At 49.1% G+C, this 18,505-nt stretch overlaps 1 pseudogene; it reads right to left on the bottom strand.

Annotated features, from left to right (window-relative positions):
• LOC132319254 (hydrocephalus-inducing protein homolog) overlaps window positions 1-13,648 on the bottom strand; it is a 121,355-nt pseudogene extending 107,707 nt beyond the window's left edge.
• Between the last annotated feature and the right edge of the window lie 4,857 nt (window positions 13,649-18,505).

Below are 18,505 nucleotides of genomic sequence, written 5' to 3'. Positions count from 1 at the left end.
TCATTTCATGTACGGGATTACAGCAGTAACAAGAACCTGCCTTGATCGCCACTGCAGACTATTAAAGGAACCACTAAGAACTCAGTTGTGCCACAGGGCCAGCTCCAATCCCAGCAATGCAGTGACCTCCTTGAAGCTTGGCAGGAGATGCTCAGGTACATTTTCAGAAGGACTTTGCCACATGCACAATCAAGAGTCAGTCTGGTGAAATACTTAACAAGTTGGACACAATACTTTTTTTCTATCAGCTGAGTGTAGGGTACAGGTGTATTTCCCGCCCCTTCCCATAGCATTATGGAGACAAAGCTGGGGACACACACCCTTAAAAGGTTATCTGATCCACCTCCCCACCCCAGAACTGGCTCAGCTCTGTACCCACACTACTCAAGAGATGTTTGACGAGTACTTGAAAGCACTAACAACTCCACCCCTGCCCTCAGCAGCCTGTTCCAGCTCTGCCCTAGGCTTAAAGAGAGTTCTTCCTGTGTCTAATCTCAATTTCCCTTTACATCTCCTCTTAGCCTCAGGGGAGGCAGCAAACAGCTTTGCTTCCCCTCCCCTGCATGACTGATGTCTTCATCACCTCCCTTTTGTACAGTCTCCAGAATAAGCGACTTGCTGCCTTGCTAGCATGCCTCCCTGAGGCAGGTCAGACATCCCGACCAGAGCAAACTCAGCTCTGCTATTCCCAGTCATTGGCTTGCTCAGAAAAGAGACAGACAGACCCCCCCCTCAAGCTGTCTGGCATTTAGCAGTAGGGAGGTGAATCCAATCACCAAAATCATGCTGCTGTAGGGTTGAGCAGATCGATCTCCAGATCTACAGTGTGGCATAGCTGGGCTGGAAGTATCACCTTGCCCCCCGCTGAAAGCAGTGGTAAAACTGTTTAGTAGGGCCAGGAGCCATTACCTCCAGCAGCTCTTAGTGACCAGTTGATAAAAGCTCTGCCTCTTATCACTCACTTGCTGTCCTGATCTTTTTTCCACTCAGTGCTTTTATCTCCTTTGGTATTTTTATAATTGTTGAAGCAGCAAGCAGACAATTTAGGATTTGCACACAGCAGCAAACCCCCTCAACCAGATAAGATACGGATTCCTCTGCACTTGGTATTTCCTGCTCCCATACCCACCCTCTCCAAGCCTGCAAGGGACCTACAGCAGCCAGAGGAGGCACAGACACAGAGCTACAGCTTTAGCACAGCAGTTAACACCCAGCGCCTACCAACCGCCTGCTCGGCTGAGGTTTAAGGTTGCAGTAACAGACGCTGTCACATCCAAGGAGGAAAAAGAATAAAGAAGGATCTTTTATTCTGGGTATCTCAAATATTCACACTGGATATTGCAGAAGGGCTTTTCCTTCTCATATTTGGAAGGCAAAATACCAGGAAAGGAACTGCAGCAAACGACCTACAGACTGGAAGATCACATTTCAGGAATGCGTTTCATCCTCAGCGAGTCCTTCTGAATTAGCAATTTTGTACTCAACCTTGCAGCCTAAGCCCTCTAAAGTAAAAGCTATGGGCAGCCCACGTGAATTTAAAGCACCTATTAGCTGGGTACTTCACATCCTGGACTGTTTCGATCCTCAGAAACTGCATTAGCAAATAAAGAATCCTATTTACTTTTTTTGTTGTTATTTTGGCCACACTACTGTAACAAAGGCATTGTAAATCCAATTGAAATCTGCGTGCCTTATTAAGTCTGGGCATGCCATACTGACTTATCTCTCCCTTCCAGAAGCCAGGTAGACAGAGGAGGACGCAAGGAGTTCAGATCAGCAGGGGATAAAGAAAAAAGAAAACTTCAACAATTGGAGGCATTTGAGGGAAGTAAAAGGAAATAATCTTCAAGTCATTGTCGTTGCTAAGGAGCAGATCAGCAGCAATGTAAATAAGAGCCCAAGGAATCAATCCCCCCCAAAAGCAAGCACAGGCAGCCTTCCCAGCTCTGCTGCCGGTGAGGGGCACTGGGACTGCCTGCACAGCAGCACCTGGGGAAGGGACTTCTCCAGGCGTGCGAAAACAAGGCTAAAGCAACAAGGATTTGGCCTCGCAGAGACAACCGCGACCTTTGAGAGAGAAAGCTGCCTCTTGCCATTCACCTACACACATGTTGTGTGCTGAGCCCCTTCTCCAGGGACACCCTGGGACACTGCATCCTCTACAAAGCTTGACTCAAAGCACTTCAGCACGTGCTGACCCTTCAACCGTGCTCTAGGACCTCAAAGTGGGACCTCACAGCAAAGTTGAAGGCAGCGTCAGGCCAAACGGGGTGGGGGGGGGAAACCAAGGAAAGAGGGGTGCCAGGCAGAAGCTGGCTGATCATGCTGCTGTGAATCCATGGTCCCGTAAGCTTTTGAAAGCTGAATCGCCCTCCCCTGGAAGATCAAGGCTGCAGTTCTCCACTGCAGCACTGCCCTGTCTTACCAACTCTGCTATGCACTTACTCACAGTCTAGGGGTACAGTCGAAGCCAGTTTAAGATCTTGTTTGACTTTGCAACTGCAAACCCTTAGCAGGCTGTTTAAAACCAGGTCTCTAAGTAAACATGCCTGGGTGAGGGAGGGGTTGCATCACTTCCATGCTTTAAAGACCGTTGTGTTTAGATGCAGCTTCAGGCTATAGATTTTCATGAAAATACGACTTCATGCTTCATACAGCTCCGCTCTCAGTTTCAGGGAAAATACAGTTCATTGTATGATGGTTCCTCTTCTCTTACTCCCCTTTGATAAGCAGTAAGTTACAAGCTCTGGCCTGCAAAGCATCACCAATGGCATTTGAATTAGCACCCGCTGAAATTAAAGCAACTGCTTGTATCAAAGGTGTCACTTCAAGCTCTTTGCAAACTCAGGCTAACATTCATTACTGTCACAGAGATAGCAGCCTTAACTGCCCAGTATGCCAGCAAACTCGGATGTCAGTTTTACTGTAGAACCGATCCTAAACACCTCACTGGGTTCCTTGCAGCAGGCAGCAGCAAAGAGGAGATCCTTGTAGCATGAGGTAGCATAGTAAGTCAAACAGGGCAAGCTCCCTGCTGAAACCATGATACCATCAAGGCTGGAAAATAAGGGCCGTTAAAAGAGAGGAGGGAGGCTGGAGGATGAAGATGGCTTCAGACGAGAAGGGGTACCCCTCCTCCTGCCTCCCTCAGCTACCCATTCACAGGATGCTTTGAAATCAGTCCCTTCGCTCCAGGTTCATTTTGCACAGGGCCATTTGCCTTGATCTTCTGCCCCTTTCCTCCTCCCCGGAGTCTTCTTGAAAGTATACTTGGAATAGCTTCCGTGTGCTACAAAACATCTAACACGGCTGGACTGAATTTTAAACGAGTTCATTTCAGTAATGGAACAGCTCATAGTCCTGTCATATTTCATATTAATCAATGAGCATTAATTCAGCCTCCACTGAGCATCGGTAATGAATTTTGCAAACCTTACAGACTGAACTCGGATTGCCTGAAAATATTGTATTGCTACAGTGAAAAGAACAAGAGGACAAAACAAAATAGGCTGTGCTGTGGTTTTATATTCTTCTTCCTTCCTTCTTCCTTTAAGATAATCTATTGATAAGCCTAAAGGACACACAAATGTCAGTATTTCTGGCTGTTGCTTATTTGCCAGTCAGTTCCACGATGGTTTCCAGTTAGCCAGAGACTGTCAGACCATCGCGCAAGGACACCCGGGAACACAGGTGGCTCGAGAACACCCCCGCTGTACAACCGGAGCCATAAAACAGAAATGTGTCAATCAGAAGCAGCAAGAACAACTAATTGCACATGTTGCCCAACAGAAGAATTAGCATTTCATATTTGTAACAAGTGCCAATAAAGAGACATGTCAGCTATTTATACACTTTCTGACAGTCCAATCACGTGGCACATTCCCAAATAACTGCGAGACAATAGGAAACTGCTCATTTTTCAAGAAAGGCCTGCATGGCACATGGCATTTCAGCCACTAACACTCCCATGGTCCTTTTAGTTAGGGCTTAGCTGCAATTTTACTCCCCTGAATCGTGAGCGACTTCACTGAAGTCAGACGTACCCTGGGGAAGAACAGATTCAAATCAAGAGAATTAGAGAAACCAGCTCCACACCAGGAAGACTCGCCAACCTTGACAGAGGGGTTTGTACCTGCATCCCGATTCACTGGGTTGTCCACAATCCCAGTAGATCATGGAGCAGCAGAGAGGCAGAGGCTGTGCCAAGGGAGCACTCATAAGCCTTCCACAGCTAAACCACAGATATTCTGCATGCCAGCAACTGCAAGCCCAACGCAGCTGGCTTTACAGAACCATTTCCCAGAGCCTGCCTCTTTGCTAAGGGGTTTTCAAGGTGCTGTGCACCTCCTGACCATGCTACTGATGCATTTGTAGCTGAGCTACAGCACTTGGGTACTTCGCTGACTCACGCTCCACCAAGGACGAGACAAAATGTTCTATTTGTACAAAATACTGATTCGGCTGTATAAATCCCTACGCGCTCCTCACCGAGCAGCACGCACCCCTCTCCCAATGCCCTGCACAACCCCTGCACGGGGCACAAAACCCAGTTCAGCAGAAACCCGCCGGGCTGTCGCCGAAGCTGTGCGGAGGACCTCTCGCTGGCAGAGCTCCCTACTCCAGACGCTCGCCTGTTCAAGGGCAAGACAAGGGACAAAGTATTGATCATCAGTGCTCTTGGGGGGTTATCTCACCCTACTTCTACTTGTGGTGATGTTCACGTGTTGCTCTGCTGCCTCTCGAAACTTGAAGAGCAGCACTTTGCTGCCCTTCATGGGCGCCCGTTTACCTCTTCCACCCCAAAAATGAACACTAATTTATACTAATAAATCACATTTTAAAGGCACCAGTGTACTTTGCAAAGCCTACCTCAGTGACATTAAGCTCTCATGTCACTTGGGTAGCATGGAGAACTGCCCGAGGCCAACATAATTTTTACCCTAAATATTAATGATATTGAATGATTTCTCAGTCCCTCCAAAGGAACAGATTATTTCACAAGCATGGGGAGCCAGGCACCACAGGGCATTTCCTCTTCAGTTTTCTATACCCATACTGTTTGAGGACAGGACAAAGTGTTAAACTGAATCTAAGCTGCAAATGGAAGATGAGAAAACAGCTATGCCCAAAGAGATCTTGCACCTCTGGCCTGCTGCAGAAACACCAGCTGGCTCAGAGCTATCCCCTAACCTTGCCTCTCCAACAAAGGCATGCGAAAAACAGTGCTAAGGGGTGGCGGGGGGCTGGCGGAAGGAGTCAGCCTGCCTGTCTTTGTATGCCTGCAATGCTTCCTCCCTTCCCTGCCATGGACTAAATCCTCTGTATTAACAAGCCTCCAGGTAACAGCACTGACCCTTCGCATCACAGCACGGAGAATCAGACTTGCCAGGGCCACGGCACTGGTGTTCAAACCTCCAAGCAAAAGTATGTGTGGCACGGAATAGGCGCCAGGTGACAGAGCAACCACAATAACATGCATGAAGACACAGCCACATCGGTATTTCTGCCCACAGGCTCTGGGGTAAGGGGTCTGCCTGCAGACTCTACCTGCCCCTTTAGTCCTAGGCATGCTCTGCCAGGCAGATGTCTCACTGTCATCTGCAGCACACCAACCTCTCGCTGAGTTAAGGACATCTAGAGCTCAGTGGCTCTGCACCAGGCTGGCTCCCTGCCATGGGCACAGCACTCCCTCTCCCCTAGACTCACAGCTGGATCACAGGAGGGCAAGTAGCCTCAGAAACAGAACGGCTGCAAGGCTTGGAAACACAGGGGATGAAAAAGCATCATCTTTGCTCCAGTCCAGAGCCAGGCAGGGAAGTGGCTGCCAGGTGGGAAAGAGAAAACCTCTCTGGATCTACTCATGCCTCTAGGATTTTCCATAATAATTACACCCCTGCCATTGAGATGGCTAAACATCTTATCAACACCCCTCCCTGACACTTTCCTACTGTTCCACATGCACCTTCCCTCACGAACGCTCAAGAAAGCACACCGAGGGAAAGCACAGCCTGCGAGTCCCTGCTGCAGCGCCTAGCAGCACCCTGCAATGCCAAGATGTGACCAGCTGCAGCCTGGAGCAGACCTCACAGCAGGGTGTGGACTAGAACCGGCATGCAAAAAAAGCGATTACTTTAGACACAACGTTCAGCTGTGTCACTACTGTGTCCAACGTGATATACATTAAGGTGACTGCAGTTTTCAAAGGTGGTGGTCCTCACTCTGATCAGGCTTACTTCGGGTCCCCCAAATAACAGGTCACTTTTAAAGAGACCTTTGTATTTATAATTAGTGGAGCAAACCCATAATTATGCAGCAACGGACAGATACTACAAACCGACACCTTGAGAGGCTGCCCCACCACAGACGGTAGACTCTCTTATCCCTGAAGCCAATAGACATTACGTTAAACGTGACAGCGCTGAAGGATAAAAACAGTCTGAAACACGGAAGAGCCTCCAGCCTGTGAGAGCATAATCTTCACCATGGGCAAAGAGTTTCCCCCAGTTCTAGATCCAGTGCAACCCCACCAAAACCAGGACAGTTCCAAAAACCCACACCAGATGCCCTGGTCTGAATCCGGCCCTGCAGGTGCAGCTTCCCCTGAAGGCACCAACCTCTTGGCACCTCCAGTCTCACCTTGTTCTCCTCAGGGGTGAAAAGGATGCGGAAAGTGGAACGCATGCCAGGTGCTACCTTACGGTACACATCCCTGGGGCCGATCAACTTGAAATAAGGTGAGCTCTCCAGGATGACCTTCACCAGCCGAGGAACCTGCAGGGAAGACATGAAACTATGACTTTGCCAGTTGTGGAAACACAAGGAGAAGAGACCTAACCATGCCCTGGAGACATCCTTCCTCAACCACCTTTCCAAAGCACTTTTACCTCTCGAGGTACATACACATAATACACAAGGGTGGACCTGAATCCCTTCTGCTGGGGGAAAATAGCTCCAGGCCAGAGGCAGTAGGGCAATGCCCTGCTGTGAAGGAAGTGCCAAGCAGATAAGACACCAGCAGCATGGCGATACGGTATCAGAATCAAGTCATCCACATAGTCAACAAACCCCGAGAACCTGCTTGCTTCTGCCTGCGCACATCCATGCCATCACGCCTCTAAAGGGGGAATGTATCATCTGAAGGCAAAACAGGACGTGTTATACTGGGGCAAGGAAGAAATTCACTACTAACATACCGGGTTTGAGCAGGGCAGTCAAGCTGCAGTGCTACAGAGTCATGCAGGCAGACCAACAAGAGAAGGAGACCACAGACATTGTGGCCTTACTGGGAATAAAAGCAAGCTGAGGAGCAAAAGGAGGAACATAGGAAAACAAAGGGACAACCCCAGAAACAAGGACTTGATGATCTTACAGGTCTTTTCCAACCGTAGTGATTCTGTGAGATGGCTAAGAGAATTTAAAGGGGGCTGTAGAGAAGCAAGGAAGAAGCATGATACTCTACAAGGAAAGGCTGATGCAGAAGATCAGAGCAGTCAACTTACCACAATAATGGCAAGCCAGATGACCCCCCCAGGCTGTGCCTATCAATTATGGGCTTCAAAGGCATTTTCTGCCCTGAGATACATGACCAGCACTGACTCACACTGTGGTTTCATTATTAAAAGCCAATCTCAGCTCTCCGGAGGCTCTTGCTGCCTGCTGATTGTAGCCAGGCAGCTGCCAGTGCAGGCAAGGCAGATCTCTGGGCATTCCTCCCCACACCCCGGAGTCCCTGCAGGCACCCTGCTGCAAGTTTCTGCCCTCTGGGATGCCACAAACACAGAGACAGCACACAGGCATTTTCTAGCACGCGGATATCAACCCCTGAGCACCAAATCTCATCTCAGAAAGTCTAAAACAGGTGATTTTGACTGACAGGGAGCTTCACTGGGAAACAACGAACCCACATGAGGCTTGGCAAAAGTGGAGATTCATTCTGCACCACCCACCCGAGCCTCATAACCCACGGCCGAGGCAGTCCTGAACTCTCCAAACACCCTTTGCTCCCAGCAATCCCCTGGGGCAGCGAGCTCCCAGAGCCAATTTCACACTGCAGACAAACATTTTGGTCACCAAGTCCCTTGGGAGATGAGTTAAGACCTTCAGCAAAAGCCACCCAGAAGACGTGAGGAGCAGCCTGAAGACAGAAAAGCACTTGTACAAAACACAGGTACAAACAGGAAGTATGTAGCAAAGCACTTCTGTATTTGAATGATTACAGAGCCTCTCTTTGGAATACACTTTGCTGTCAGCTGGATTTTGATGGAGCAGACAGCACCAGGCTACCATGCAGTATAAGTCAGTATGATTCAGAAGAATCTGCGAAACTGGTGAGAAAACTGAGACAGAGCACATGTTGCTTTTCTCTAGGACATTATCAAAAGCCAACAAAATTAAAATATGATAACCTCTCTAAGGACTATCATCTCTAACTTTGTGTACTTAAATATGCCAAGGATTTTCCTTAGAGCCGATCTTACTTTCGCACCAGCACTATCCAATGGTTGAGGTCTTACTAGCTTCAAAACTAATTCATTTTGGGAAAAAATCAACAGTTCACACATTGCCTCCTCTTTACAGGGCATACAAATCCCAAGGTGCAGCTGTACAAGTTTAGGATTTTTTAGTGGGAATGGCAGAAATGTTGATGCAGTTCTTCCTTTCCACTTGAGGAAGCATGAATAGAGCAAATTAACTGTTTGCCTGTTGGCTGGTACTTGGCAAAGACAAACATTTTGAAGTGCCACATGGATAACGGAGCAGCTGAAGCCAAAACACTTAGTGGGAATGAAGCAGAGCCATAGGGAAAGAGAAACGGAGGCACACTTTAATCAGGAAAGGATACCTACAGCAAAGAGTGCCCAGAATCACTGTGGACCACACAAGTGGTATCCCTGGGGCGTGGGCATCCACGCTGCATCTTTCCAATATCCCTGAGCTGAACGCCAGACCAGGAATGGCGCAGCACTCTCCAGGAATAACTGAGGGACCACGCCTGCATCCTCCCTTGCCAAAGGGTCTTCTTTTCAACCGTGTCCCTGTCAAAACCTGTCCTCTCCAAATATACTTTGACTTCTCTTGCTTTTCCTCCACCTGCCATATGCCCCGACAGCGCTTTTTCGTCCACCTGTTTGTTTCCCCCAACAGGGAGATTTGGAGAGGTGGTTAATTCACCCGCTCTCCTGCACACTTCCATCTTCCCATCCTGCCGCCCTCCTCTCAGGGATACGTCTTACTCTTCAGTACACAAGACTGTCTTTAATTACACCTTTCTTCTTCTGACCCTTCTCTGCTTCCAGCACACTTACTGCTAGGTGTCAAGAGAAACCCTTGCCTGTACAATGTTCTCTCCCAGAGCACCTTCTAACTCAGCTCCTTTCCTCGCTCCTCTCTTTTCCCACCAGCTTGCTCTTGGCACATGCCTCACTCCAGCAAATATTTCCCCTGCTGAAATTCAAAAGGTCTCAATTCTCCTCTTTACAGTGGAACAAAATTGCTGACGTTTTTCAACTTTTCCCTTCTCAACTTCCTTGGGAAATCTCAAAACGATCACAATTTTTTCAAGTAAAGGTGGAGACCTTCAAGAGCATGTTACTGTGGATGGGCTGTGGTTCTCCAAAGGGAAAGCAGAGAGCCACGTTGCCTTAGAAAAACCTGGGCAGAACTGAATTACACTCACCAAGAGCCTAAAGTGGCCCCTAAAGGCCTCCCACTGCTCCTGCTAAATCAGTCCGCTTCCACTGCTGTTTCAAAACACCCTTTCTGGAGTGCTAACACCACTAATTGTAACTTATTCCAACATAAAGCGGAGAAGACTCAACCCCTGTGCTCTGACAGTGAGCTGCAGAGGCAGCTAAACAGGTTGTGAGAGGCAGAGATGCCCTGCCACAAACCAAGGTTAACCAAGGAGCCACCAGAACGTGATACACACTCGAGGTAAAGCATGAGGGCAGGTACGGACTGTACAGCCCTCGACATTCCCCTCAATCCGGGGCTTTCGAGAGGAAGGATGCTGACTAGAAAAGCTCCTTTGGGCTAGATACCACCAACGCATGGCCAAAATCAGGGGGAGAATCTCCAGCATGGGAAGATTTCCACCAGCTCGCAAAATAAAGGTGTTGAGACATTTGATTCTGACGTGCTGCGCTGCAGCAGATAACTTGCTATGCTGTATACCACGTGAATTACACTGCTCTCCTCTTCCAGCACAGCGTTAAACCTCCACGTCCCAGCACTTACCTTGTCGGTGTTCCTCAGAATCAGCGGCGCTTCATAGACCTCGCAGGGGACGTAGCTCTGAAACACCACCTCTGATGGAAAAGGCTGAAACAAGCTCTGGTCCAGGTCAACTGAGGAGAACTGGAGATGCAAGAGAGAGCAGTGAGAGGTTCAGCTGCTGGGAAAAAGATTCATGAATGAGATTCCTACATTGATCTCCCGGGAAGTACAGTCTCTTGGTGACTATGTCTGCCCAGCTCACACTAGGGAAACAGGAGCTCACCCACCTGTGTTCTGAGCTCAGCAAAAGTTTCTGGGCCACGCTGAGCGGGCTCAAGCTAAGAAGCTCTTTTGGGAGGTGTCTCTCCAGGTTTCCTTCTCCAAAATGCAAGGCAGTGCTTACCTCCAGCAGAGCCCTGTGCTAACGGGGTTACACAGCTCCAGAGCACTTACTGAAAGAGCCATGAGCGCTCATGGAGCAAGCGAAACCCAAGAATTTACGTGAGACTCCGTGGGAAACCATTTGGGGATGATCTTTACTCTGAGACAGAGAGACCAAGTCCCACACATCCCCAGATATCATTTTTTGATACAGAGCCTAGAAATCCGTAAGAAGAGAACAGTACCAGAGGAGGTAAGGCCAACAAGAAAGTAACAGTAGTTAGGAAAAAGACATGTGAGGTGAACATTGGATGGTGATAAGGTTCAGCTCTTTTCTCAGCATTACTGGGCAACTTGAGTAAGACTGGACTTGAGATCTCCTTTTGCCATGAGCTTTAAAAGGGATGCTTTATTGTATTCTATTATTGCTCTTAATTAACACCACTGCAGAAGCATGGCTGAAAACATACACAAACAGCAAATGCTTACAGAGCAGAGGCACTACTTTGAGGAAATTCCTCCCTGCTTTGTCTCCCCTCTTCCAGCTGCACTGTTCCCCCTCGAAAGACATGGGCAGGTCTCCACGTGTGGCTGCGGCACACTGCCAGTTATTTGTGCACTCGTCTGACGCATTCCCAACTCCCGTGCTGTCTAGGGCAATCCTTAACCAATTCATTACAGGTCTCTGGCTGGCAATTTTCCACTCAACAGCCTACCTCAGCAATCCACCCATTTGGACTGCGTGTTGTACTGAGCAGTCCTGTAAGAAAAGCAGCTTTAAAGTAAACGTTGATCCAGATAAAGCACCTCCACATCGCCTCTGCCCAGCGTGATTCCCCTGTATATCTGGCAGCCTGCAATTTCTAACACCCTGCAAGGGTCCCACACATTGTTCCAACCCAAAGCATTAATGCAATTGGTTTTGTTAAATCTTGAATAATTACCGTAGGCCCTCAGCTTTCAAAGGCCAATGCTGCCACCGTTGAGGGAGTCCAATGACCCCAAGCATTTGACAGCAACTGTACCGAAGCAAGATGCGACTACTTCAGCAGGAGGATGGAAAATGGCAAGCTCCTGCCCTGGTGCCCTGCCCCAGCCTTCCCCCAGTATCGGGCTTTAGCACTGGTAGCTAAATTCCAGCAAAATCCACCAAGTTCAGCAGAGGTTATTCGTATTGGCTACTAAGCATATCAGGACTTCAATGTCTCACCGGGGAAAAATGTTTTACTTTTCCCCCAGCAGAAGGAACTCCACCACCACCAGCAGTTCACAGAATCACTAAGGTTGGAAAAGACCTGTAAGATCATCAAGTCCAACCGTCAACCCAACCCCACCATGCCCACTAAACCATGTCCCGCAGTGCCACGTCCACACGTTCCTTGAACACCTCCAGGGATGGTGACTCCACCACCCCCCTGGGCAGCCTCTTCCAATGCTTCACTGCTCTCTCCGGAAAGACATTTTTCCTAACCACCAACCTAAACCTCCCCTGGCGCAACTTGAGGGCATTTCTTCTTGTCCTATCGCTAGTCACTCGGGAGTTGGAAAGGACAACAGGACCTAGTCACCGAGGTATTCAGAGAAGCTGGAGGCAGGCCTGTCACAAGCACGCACCCTCTTCAAATGTCACCAACAGCAAGGAAAAGGGCAGGAAAAGGCTACCTTTTGATGGGAGGTTTCACTCATGTCTAGAAGCTGGATAATTCGGGGCCGCCTCATCTCCCGAGTGCTGGCCAGCCTCTGCTCCGTGGTGAGAGACATCTCCTTCGGGAAGGCCGAGGGAGTCAGCTGAAATGCAAAACACCAGCAAGAGTTACACAGATGCCTTTCTTCAGAAAGGCTTTTCTTCTTCAACTGCCACTGATGAATAATTTGTGATCACAGCCGCTAGGATAGTCCTGGAAGTCCCCTAAGTTACCTGCTGAAATATTTAACATCAGTAAATTAATGATATAGAGCCGAACACACACGCTCTAACCAAGCGGCTCTGCCCCGCCATTAGCTTCTCCTTCATGATTTCATGTGACATGTTTGGGGATTTCTGCTCTTCGGGCATTTGTTTTCTCTTTAGTTTTGCTGGATTGAGCCAGTGACCTTTGAAGACAGTGGCGAGGAGTTATCAGAAATCCCCAAACTCTATCCTTGCACAATGCTCACAACCAACACGTGTGTGATGTCACAGCTGGGTGAGTCAGAGGAAAGCAGAAAAGCAGCGTTGTGCCAAGACTGACGTGGAGAGGAATGGCTCCAAGTTTTAGTTATCTCTTCTTAATTTGCACTTGTTTTCTCTCTGTTCTGGCCTCACAGACCCCTCTGCAGAAGTACACGGAGATATCTCCTTGACAGAGCCTGAGCACTAGGTCATCTCCAGTCAAGTGAGCTCCAGTCAGCAAAGGGGACGTCTGTGGATGGGAAGGAGGAATCGCCCTGACTCCACTGCTGTTTGCAGGGCTGGATCCATGCTCCACACAGGATACGAGATACAATTACTGTTTTGCAACCTGTTCTGTCTGGGACCAGCCACGTCTTCAGGCAGAGCTCAAGCAGCCCACCACATGCCCAGCTGCCTGGAGGGCAGGTATGGTCAGAGCAGCACTGGCAAGTATGCCTACGTGACAGAAGATATTACTGCCCACACAAAGAGGATGGAACGAAGCACACACTCACGCTTCAGCTATGCCAGTGCAATGCCCAGGACATTCATTTAACTTGGCATCCTGGCAAGACTCTGGACCTTCCCCGAAGCAGCATGCACTCCATTCCCCACTGCACCATGACAGCGACCTCCGGCAGAAGCCGGGCAGCAAAGCGATGGGGAGGTGGGGTCCAGCTTCACAGTGCTGCTAGACAGCAGGAGGGGAAGGCGAAGGAGGGACACAGGGGGAGTTTCCAGCCTTAACACAGGTCCTGCCCAGCCACAGCAGGTACTTACAGTTACAGACTCCTCTGTCTCTCTGACTAGCTTTGGAAAACGAGGTGCTACCACTTTCCTCTGGAATCCACCAGCCATTTTGGAGGACCCCATGGACAGATGCATCTTGCCAGTGGCCATCTCTTAGCTCACCTGGAAGGAGCAACAACGGAACTTTGAAACTCTAGAATCCCATTCATGGCAGAACCAGAGGACACACCCACGTCTCCAGGCTGCGGCATCCTTCCGAAGTGGAGAACTTAAGGCCTCCCCACCCTGTTCCGTGATTAGACCATATTTAAGTGGCACAGTCAACATTCATAGCAGTAAAACCCCAGAACAAACATTCCCTGAGCCAAAACAGCCTTTTGCTGTGCGTGCTGTCCCACGAGCCACAAACACACACCAGGGCCTGCTGGCATTTCTCACCTTCCCCCACGTCCATTACTTTGGAACCCCATTTACTGGCATTATTAACCCAATCTCTGTTAGTATCCAAATTGCCCTTTATTCCTTTTTACAAGTTTTCTGGTGGGAACAGAAGGAAGGTAAATGTCACTTAGCTGCTTCATTTTGCCAGGGCAGCTGACCTGATGGGACTGTGTGCCTGACCCTACTAAGTGCTCAGAGTACTATGAACAACCTTAAACCCAGGGATCGCTGCTGCCCCCAGTGTTAATAAAATCAGACTACTTGCCGACTTTGCAAACCCGATGTCCACCCTTTGTGCAAAGAGCCTGGTGATGCTTCCAACTAATGGAGCGTAGAGTTCAATACTCTCATTAAGAACTATACTTTCTCAAGGCTAATTTGGTTGGTTGAAGTTACAAAAATTATCCAGCAAATATGACTCCTTCCAGGCATGAAATTACCACAGTGCCCAAGAACGTTTCTCCATGGCGAATGAGGGCCCTCATTTTCACTTATTAACACCCAAACTTAAGGCTCCCTACAGGCATTAGAGGCTGTAACAGCAAAAATAAAAGCATGAAACCGTTAAAGGAACATGGGCAATTAGCTCAAATATAAATGCAAATATGTGACAGCCAGGCCACTGAAGACTTTATCCTAACGGCAGTTCTTCTCCAGCATCCTTATCCTACAAGTAGCAGGGGTTAACAGGTCCATGGGCCATTCTTCTTCCAACCACCAGCCTGCCAACCACCTCCCTCCGTCTGCGTCACACAAAGTGGGGGTGCAAGAAAGGGCAAGAAGAGAAGACAACCCCAGAAAAGTGGTCTCGAACACTAACAAAGAGAAACATGTACAGTATTTGCTAAGCACTACTTTGCACTACTTTGGACTAGAAAGAATTTCCCCTCCCTTTCTGGCTAACTGGACCAAGGAACAGATAGATTTGCCTGCTTCTTATTTTCTGGCACTTGAAAGGCCAGTGCTCTCAAACCCAGCTCTACTCTGACTTTTTTTTTTTTTCATTCTGACATTATCTGACAAAAATCACAGCTCACATTCCGTCCTGCTTCCTTCTGTTCCACATCATCTTTTTTGTGTGGATGATGTCTTGCTGTATACAGCATACAAAGATGACCATTCCCTCCCCCTCAAGGTTTACCCTCATCCTGCAAGCAAGGCAATAACTTCATTCCTTTACTCCCCAAACAGCTACAGCATTGCACATGTTCATGGTACTGGGCCCTTTACAGTGTTAGGAAACAACAACGTTGCCCTCTCCTTTTGTTCTTGCAAGAAACATGAGAGAGCACAGCACAGCACTATGGACATGAGGACATACTGTAGCAAGAGCTAGGATTTAAAGCTGGAAAGAACTCTTTTTCCAAGACAGAAATATAATGGGGATGATACAACATTAATCTGGATTTCCACATTTTATTATTAGGTCTTGAGAATAACTGGATTATTTGTTCCAATTTTCTACCTGTAATTTCACTTTGCTTGAAATTAATCCCGTTCATCATGCCCACAAGGCTTATTTCCAGAGGGCTTCCAACCTCCACAGCCCTGGCCCCATCTTACAGCTTCCCCTGCTCTCCACTGAGGCACTAGGACAGCCCTGCGGCTCCACTTCCCAAGAGCCCGCGGGGATCAGCCTCCCAGATTCAGAGGAAAAGAGCAGAACTAAGGAATCAGCCACATCTCCCTGTAGAGGCAAGACAAAACAGCAACCACGCCACAGCACGCCTCCAGCCCACCACCCCTGGCTGGTGGGGGGAGATCTCCATCTTCCCCACCTCAGACACCCCTCTACCCATCCCAGAAACATAAGGAAGGGTTGCAATTCCCTCTCTGCTCCAGGCTCAGGGCACAGACAGCGCTGCCACCTCAGCTTTAGGTTCAGAGCACAAATGCCCTCAGCCTGGGCAGAGGAATCAGGACACAACAGCTAAGACCACCTAGAAAAGCAATGAAGAAATATGCCCAGGGCTGGGGTAGAAATTCCTGACGTGTCTCAGGAAACCAAGATGTATCGGAGCAGGGCACCAAGCTGAAGATCCCCAAGGACATCCAAGCTTCAGTCTCCTCCCCAAGGCTCCCTTTTACCCTGGTATCTACAGCTAAGCTACAAGTGTCCACCATCGCTGCAAGTTGCACAACAATTTTAGAACCCATTAAAAAAACCTTTACCTCCCCAGACTTGCTCTTAGACCAGGTATATAATTCAATCCTACTGAGTATCACGTAGCTGCTGCATCCCTGCTGTTGGCCCTCCTGCCAACAAAACTGCCTCCTTCCTGCCCGCTGGCCAGACACTCCCTTAGGACAGGGAATTCACACTTCTCCTGGAGGATTCACTTTGCGTAGCGCCCACTCTTGCTTCCTGAATCACCATGGGCTACTCGGTGGCTGTGGACAGCCTGGAGAGACAGGAGATGGCCAGGGAGCCATTGGTGTGACCATGCTCCCACCGGCGCAGCAATAACCGACACAGTGCCGGCAACTTCCAAGAACCCAGCGGAACCCCCAAGGCAACTGACAAGACTTGGGAATTGGGCTGCCCGGCGTCCCCTCTCCTCAGCTGCTACAGCCTTGCCAGGCAGAGCAGGAGGATTTTACCAGGACCTCAAGGAAGCAGAAGGTTCAGAGCTTGACATTAGCTAAAAGTATGCTTGTTTCTCTGCTGCTCAGCTCCCCCTGCTCTAACGTGGAGAGCTACTGCACTGGGCAGTGCTCAAGGTGCTGTGCGGAGAAGCTTCTCAAAACAGCAGCATCTCATCCTGCAAGTAGCACGACAGGAAAGGGCCACTAACCCACTAAAGACTGGGGGTTTACCACCTTAACCAGTTCCACACCAAGGGAACAGATGCCTGTTCAAGCTTTTGCGGCTTTGGGATTTCTTCAGCTCTAGGCTGGAGTGGAAACGATGCTTTCTGCCTTGAACTTTCTCAGCATCACAATTGGCCGACTCGGTCTCGTCTCTGGTGGTTTACAATGCCACTGAAATGCCTTCACAAAGTTATAGCCCTGCAACTCACTGCAGCCCATCCATTTCCTAAACATCTCACTCCGCAGTGAATGATTGCAGCAGTATTCGAAAGTACGCCTTAGAGTAGCATTTGTTCATGTTCCACGAGCTTCAGATCAATTAATTTAGACACTGCAGACTAGCTAATCATTTCTTTAAGGAGTAAAGAAAAAGTTTCCATGCTGACTTACAAAACAAGAACACAATTTCTATTTTGCTTGCCCAGGAAGGACCCCAACCACATCAATACAAAAGACAGCAGGCAAATCAGTGTTGCCGCAGCTCCGACAATGCCTTTGGGGGTGTCCTCTGTTGTTGCACCTGGTGAATACCCATCTGATGAGCTCGTTCCAATTCACTGTGCACACATATACACACACACCAGCCAGGGACACCCAACTTACAAGAGCATCTCAGCTGCCAGGGAGCTTCACGCATTTTCAGCACAGCAGATGCTAGAAACAAAAGCTTCTCATGAGACTCTCGGCCACAGGCAAACCAAATCATCGCATCTGCTTGGCTGGGAACAAGAAATCCTCGGTCTGAAAACCACCATTCATTATTTGGGGGTTTACAATTCAGTTAAGGAGGATCTTAGCCCTGAAAACAAACTGCCTCTCCAGCCACCTAGCCTGTGGAAACTCGCTCCAAAACATCCCCCACTTGGTGTCCAGCCACCGATTGAGTGGAAACTGGAGAGCTCAGGCAAAGAAACCTCAGATGTGACACCCTTGTGCGCTCAAGGCACCAAGACAGAAGTGCTGTAAGGAAAGGAACCTGCATGCTGGGTCATGCTTCCAATCTCAGAAGGCAGAACTTGGAGACAGATGTCAAGGTGAGACCCACCAAGTCCCTTGTGCTTGGCCGGAGATGCACTCATAGGGCTGCCACCTCGTGCTTCTTCCCACAGCTCCAGCACCTTACAAGCAACATTAGAGCCTCCCCTGCTCAGCACAGAAGCAACTCCTGCCTGCTGCAGGCAAAGAGCACACCTGGAGCCAGGTTTCATGCTCAGAGGACTTGCCAGAGAAGCCTTGGGTGCTTAGCAAGGGAAACTGCTGGCCACAAAGCACCTTCATGGAGCTGCATGGTAGGAGTGACACGGAACCCATACAAGGCTTGCAAGCACCTCAGCACCCCAATGCCAAACCCAACGCTGGTACCTCGACCTGCTCCCATCAGCCTCAACAACCCTGCTCCCATGCTTGGCTGTGCTCCCGCTAGCAAACTCACCGTCTCTTTTTCCAGCCCAAACCTTCCTGCCCTCCCAGATAGACGGCGGGGGCCAAAGCCATTCCTTAGTCCTGCTTGTCAGCGCAGACAAGGTCCCTGCCACATCTCCTAGCACTGCTGTGTGGAGAAATCAAGTGAGAAAAAGCCTGACCTCCAAGCTAGCAGCTAGGATGCTTGAGAGCTAAAGAAAAGCCTTGGCTGGGGGGCTCTGCCCCCTGCATCACAAAGTCTTTCACCTAACGACTATTTAACATGCAACACATGAGCAGTCTCCAGAGGGGAAAAAAAAATAAGAGCACTTAGATATGGCCCTAAAGCATCCA

Source organism: Gavia stellata, chromosome 26 (genome assembly GCF_030936135.1).
Source record: "Gavia stellata isolate bGavSte3 chromosome 26, bGavSte3.hap2, whole genome shotgun sequence".
In the NCBI taxonomy this organism is placed as follows: domain Eukaryota; kingdom Metazoa; phylum Chordata; class Aves; order Gaviiformes; family Gaviidae; genus Gavia; species Gavia stellata.
Note: the sequence above shows the minus strand (reverse complement) of the source record. Positions and strands in the feature narration are given on the sequence as shown.